Source organism: Artibeus jamaicensis, unplaced genomic scaffold, assembly GCF_021234435.1.
Source record: "Artibeus jamaicensis isolate MK-2021 breed Jamaican fruit bat unplaced genomic scaffold, CSHL_Jam_final contig_432, whole genome shotgun sequence".
Classification (NCBI taxonomy): domain Eukaryota; kingdom Metazoa; phylum Chordata; class Mammalia; order Chiroptera; family Phyllostomidae; genus Artibeus; species Artibeus jamaicensis.
The window spans coordinates 15,251,865-15,257,864 of record NW_026521828.1 but is presented as its reverse complement, the minus strand read 5'-3'; positions in this window follow the sequence as shown (position 1 = coordinate 15,257,864).

Below are 6,000 nucleotides of genomic sequence, written 5' to 3'. Positions count from 1 at the left end.
TCCCTAATTTCATGGGCACATGAAGATATCTCACAACTTTCTGGTTTCACTGGTACCCTGGATTGTTTCATTTTTGCCTTTTCTAGATTTTTCGATAAAACATCCTCTAAAACCAGAAAAATTTGTCTAGGGAAAATATTTCTAATTACATCATGGCTAGGCTAGAGTGAGAAATAATTTGGTTCTAAACAGAGCAATTTTCTTAGGGAAAAAAAATTATACCAAGAATGTCACAAATTTATGAACTAGATGCCAGGACAAAAATACATACATTAATTAAAAAATACATACATTAGAGACTTCCGCCAAGATGGAGGCATAGGTGGATGTGCCGTGCCTTCTCACACAACCAAGATTAGAGAAAACTAAATATTAGCAACAGAAAACACAGCCAGAACATGGAAAATTGAACTTTTCGGAAGTCCGTTAACAACAAATTCTTCAGCCTGACCAGTAAGGGGCGAAACCAGCGGCTGGTGGAGCAGGGTTGCACAGGAGGACTCGGCCAGACGTACTCAGGCCGGCGGAATCCAGGCGCAGGGTCAGACCTAGTGAGCGACCGAGCGAGCAACCAGGCGAGCGACCGCAGGGGAGACAGTCGGGCCCGGGGCTGCGTGTTGACTGAGGTCGCGCATTTGTGCGAGGGTGGACAGGCGAGGGAGTGGGCGGTTGGACCGGGCAGGCAGGTCCCCACGGTGAGAGGCAGTGGAGGGCGCCGCCATTTCCCTGCTCTGACCCCACCTCCACATACAGCGTCATAACCCAGCGACTCTGAGTGGCCCAGCCCAGGTGAACCACCTACGGCACTGCTCCTCCGCACCCAGCCGTGTGAAGCAGCAGGGGGGGTCGCCATTTCCCCGCTCTGGCCACGCCCCCACATACAGCATCACAACCCAGCCACCTGGGAGTCCAAGGCGCCGCTTCTCACACTTAAAGGGCCCAAACAGACCAAGAATGGCGCAGGAGGATCTCAGAGCCCCAGAGCCAATAAATCTAAGCGATGAAGAAATAGCAAAACTCACAGACGCACAGTTTAAAACATTGGTGATCAGGATCCTCACAGAACTGGTTGATTATACCGACAAATTAGACAAATATATGAAGGCGAAACTAATTGAAATGAATGGAATTGCACAGGACACCAATAGCAATGAAAAGGAAACTGGGACTCAAATCAATGGAGTGGACCAGAAGAAAGCAAATAATGGCCGAACAGAAAAGAGTGAAGAAGCAAGAATTCAAAGAAATGAGGAGAGTCTTAGGAACCTCCAGGACATCTTTAAACGCTCCAACATCCGAATTATAGGGGTACCAGAAGGGGGAAAGGCACAGCCACCAGTGGAAAACTTATTTGAACAAATAATAAAGGAGAATTTCCCCAATCTGGCAAAGGAAATAGACTTCCAGGAAATCCAGGAAGCTCAGAGAGTCCCAAAGAAGTTGGACCCAAGAAGGACCACACCAAGGCACATCATCATTACATTAGCCAAGATGAAAATGGAGAGAATCCTAGAAGCAGCAAGAGATAAGGGGAAAGTCACCTACAAAGGAGTCCCCATCAGACTCACAGCGGATTTCTCAAAAGAGACCTTACAGGCAAGAAGGGGCTGGAAAGAGGTATTCCAAGTCATGAAATCTAAAGACCTACAACCAAGATTGCTCTATCCAGCAAAACTTTCATTTAAAATGGAAGGACAGATAAGGTGCTTCTCAGATAAGATCAAATTCAAGGAGTTCATCATCACCAAGCCCTTATTATATGAAATGTTAAAGGGACTTATCTAAGAAAAAGAAGTTAAAGAAACATGAACAGTGAAAGGACAACAAACTCACAGTTATTAACAACCATACCTAAAACGAAAGGAAACTAAAAGGACAACTAGATCAGGAGTGGAAACATAGAAATGAAGATCTCAAGGAGGGTTAGCAACAGGGGAGTGGGAGGAGGAGAAGAAGGGAGAAGGTACAGAAGATAAGTAGCATAGACAGTAGAAAGAAAATAGATGGGGGGGGGGAGAATAGCATGGGAAATATAGAATCTAAAGGACTTGAGATACATGGTCATAAACTAAAGGGGGGTGATGGTGGGGATGGGGGGTAGGGTGGAGGGGAATAAAGGGGGAATAGAACAACTGTAACAGCATAATCAATAAAAAAATAATTTTTTTATGTGAAACTATTTCAAACTTAGAGAAAAAATGACAAAAATGGTACAAAAACCATCTATATAATTTTTCCTCAAAAAAAATACATACATTAATTCCTCTGACCCTACTACTCATCCTATGCATGAAATATACATACATATTTTTAAAATATCTCCCTAAACAATTAAAATATAATTTTATCAGATGTATTTTCCATTGTCAGAGAACAACTCCATGTTGTTCCCTTCACTTCTGGGTCATGTGTAAGGCCAGTGCATTGCAAAGGCATATCTATTTTTTAAAAAAACAACACTAAGAGAGCCCTGGCTGGGAGGCTTCATTGGCTGAAGCATCATCCCACACACCAAAAGGTTGCGAGTTTGATCCCTGGTTGGTTGGGATGTGTACAAGAGGCAACTGATCAGTGTTTTTCTATCACATCTGTCTCTCTGTATCCCCTCCTCTCTGTCACTCTTTCTCCTGTCTTCTACAAATCAATGAACATGTCCTTAGGTGAGGTTTAAAAGAAAAAACACTAAGAGAAAGGAAGGAGAGGGGAAATGGTAGATGAGCATGTTCTACTTTCCTATGCTATCCAGGTAAACATCAAGTCTACTGCCTGTTCTCTACACTGGTCCTGGATATGCTGATATACGACCATGTGTGTGTCTCCGTGTGTTGAGAGTAAAGTGCTGGCGAGGGAACAAGTGACTGCAGTAGTCACGTTAAATTGTTGATAGATGAACAAGACCACGCCTCTCTCTAGTTGATCTCCTGCAAGAGTGGGATGTAAACTAATGACATACAGAACAATCAGGATGTGAATAAGCACTTTCTTTCTTCATGATATATAGCAAATGTTTAGGAAATTAAATTGTATCTTTTGAGCTGTCATTCATAGGTCATTTGGTTGAATAAGATTAAGAGCTGATATTGGATAAGTGCCACGTCCAACGCTAACCATGTCATCTGACAAAGTCACAGCATGGGGACTGCGACTTCACAGAAGCGTGTTCTGGCCAGGTGGACATGGCATAAGTGGATACATGGTGTTGATTCTGGTCGTGCTGACTCTTGTTATTCTGACATTTACTTTTCTGATAATTTGGAATCTCCTAGAAATGATGGCCATTCTCAGAGCTGATCAACAACTAGGTCAGACTGAGAAAAATGTCACCTTGGCCTTTCCCCAAAATAATACCCTCTCTGGGGGCCCAGAGGAGGAGAAAGGCCCACAATGTCAAGTGAGCTCAAAGGGAAGAATATTTCCTTCCCTGACCCAGTTAAGCAGATGCAGGACAAATTAATATTAGGTAGCAGGGAGCCAGAATTACCCAGAGCGCTCCCCCAAGTTAATCCCCTCTAATGAAATAGCCCCTGAATGTCGAAAAGTTGTTGGAGTAACAGCCCCTCCTTTACCTTGAACAGGAGTATATATTAATTAGAATTTAGTAGGCAAAGAAACAGGAGAAGCTTGTTAGATACTATAAACTAAGCACGTAGATACAATTACCAAGGAGTTAGAGTCCATAGTACATAGAGAAACATTTTGGACAGAAAGATAGATAGATAGCTAAGTTAGACATCACAAAAGCCTTATAATAAATCTCCTAACCTCTGCTCGGTCTAGCGTACCTTTTGCTCCATACCAAATTCTAGACCTTTAATAAACAATAAGACATTCAAACTCTGTACATAGAGCTATTTCAAATTGTCTGATTAATGGTTCTCCTGGTCAAAACAATTTTTGTTTAATATAACTGAAACTATGGAAATTCTTGTACTTTTCCTGGTTACCTTTGTATTGATTTTTTCTGCTTAACTGATCATGCTATACACCTGTAAATGTTAATCACTACCTAAAATGAAAATATAAAAACCTGCTTGTACTTGCAATAAACGGAACAGAGCTTCACTGTCCTTTGAGGCGTGTTGTCATCTGTTACCCATCGCCAATGCCTTACCCACCTTTGGGATCTCTGGCCTCTGCTGCGGCTGGACCGTGGCAGATAAGCAGGTTTATCTTAGCCAGGTTTAAATCTTCTGGCTTCAAAACAACTTCATGGGATGTTTCCTTTTTTAAGGTTGTATTTTAATCATTATATTTCTGATATAGAATAAGAGATTAAAATTACATCACACCCACTTTTACACCCACACACACACATCCTACACAGAGAGGAAACCTACCTATACAGTATAATGAAAAGGATACTGACTTTGCGGTAAGTCAGAGCTGGGAGTTGGGGAAATTTACCGACCCTGTATGAATTTCTATTTTCTGTTCTGGAAACAGAAGATAGTGCCACATAATTTATGGGTTTGTCGTACAGATTACATAAAGTGACATGAGTGCACATTGCCTCTGTCACATCCAGGATGTTGCATGTGCTGTTTTCTCTATGTATGGTGCCTTCCTTCTCCACAACCCAGCCACACTCAAGCCCCAGGGCTTCCCTGAACACAACCTGCTCTCTGTTGACTACACACCTTTGCCTGTGCTGTTCCCTCAGGCTGGAACTCTCCATTCTCTTTCCCTTTGCACAACCAACTTCTATTCTACCTTCAGGACTGAGCTTGGATACTATTCTCTTGTGACACCTTGGCTGACACCCCTAGACAAGACTGTAGTTCCTTTATGTGCTCATGAAGCACCGTAACTTCTGCTATGAGGGCCCTGTCACCCTGTATTGATGCCAACTACTTTGCCTGAATTTTCAGTGGATGAAGAGCTCCTTAATAAAATATCTCTCCTGTTCAGGGTTGTGACCAAATCTCCTGGCAATTGTCTTTGGAAACAGTCAGTGCTGTTGAGGTTGCAGTGAAGTGGGTGTTTCTTCATACTTTTGGTACCAAAGAGAGACATTTGATTTAATAACAACAATAACAACAACAACAATAATGATAATGCAATTATTAGGTAATCCCTCTGCACCCAGCATTGCACAAAGTGCTTCCATACATTATCTCACTGAATCCTCACAACACTCCTTGGGAGTATATACAACTAATACCGACACTGCCCAGGTAAGAAGTAAAGACTCAAAGAGAGAAATAAAGAGTCAAGATGGTATGCACAAGGGCATGAACTTTAAGTGGTGGGATGAGGAAACAAACTCAGGTTTTTGTGATACTAACAATGTTTTTCTTACCGACACTGCTCTACTGTGTAAGTTTTTGGAAGAGCAATGAAATAATTTGCAATTCAATGAATGCCATGGGATAAATGAGCCCATGGATGTGAATAAACAGTAGGTACCATAAATGTTCATTTCATCTGTGCTTTAACTCATACAGGTTTTTCCTCTGTCTCTCTTATTCAGGCGTTTATTTTAGGAAGCATGTATGAGGGAATGCTTTCTACTCAGAAGCTGGGATTGGGTTATTTACCTTTGTGCCTCCGGTCCCTCTCATGTGCAGTCCCCACCACAGACAAATGGTAAAACATTGTGGGACTTGGTTATTTAAAAAATCATGAACCTGAGGTTACAGAATGTGTGAAGGCAGTTTAGAAACTCTAAACAGCAATTATTCCATGAAATTGAAAGAGAAGATGGAGGGTCTTTGCAAAGGTAATATCTAAAAGAAAACTTCAGGAGGGCATGGCATGCAGTTTCTAAAAGTGATTGCACTGGCAGAAGGAGTGGGCAACCAGGTAAAACTGAACATGAACTTGAATTCAACAAATATTTGAAAACTTGCTAAATATGAAACATTGTGCTAGGTTCTGGTTATTTTACAACTAAGGAGAATTTTCTTATTTCACAAAAGAGGAGTCATCATTTTAGTAACAGAATAATTTGCATATCAGACCAAGAGAACATGTGCTGTGTCTTATGTGGGGAGGGCAGAG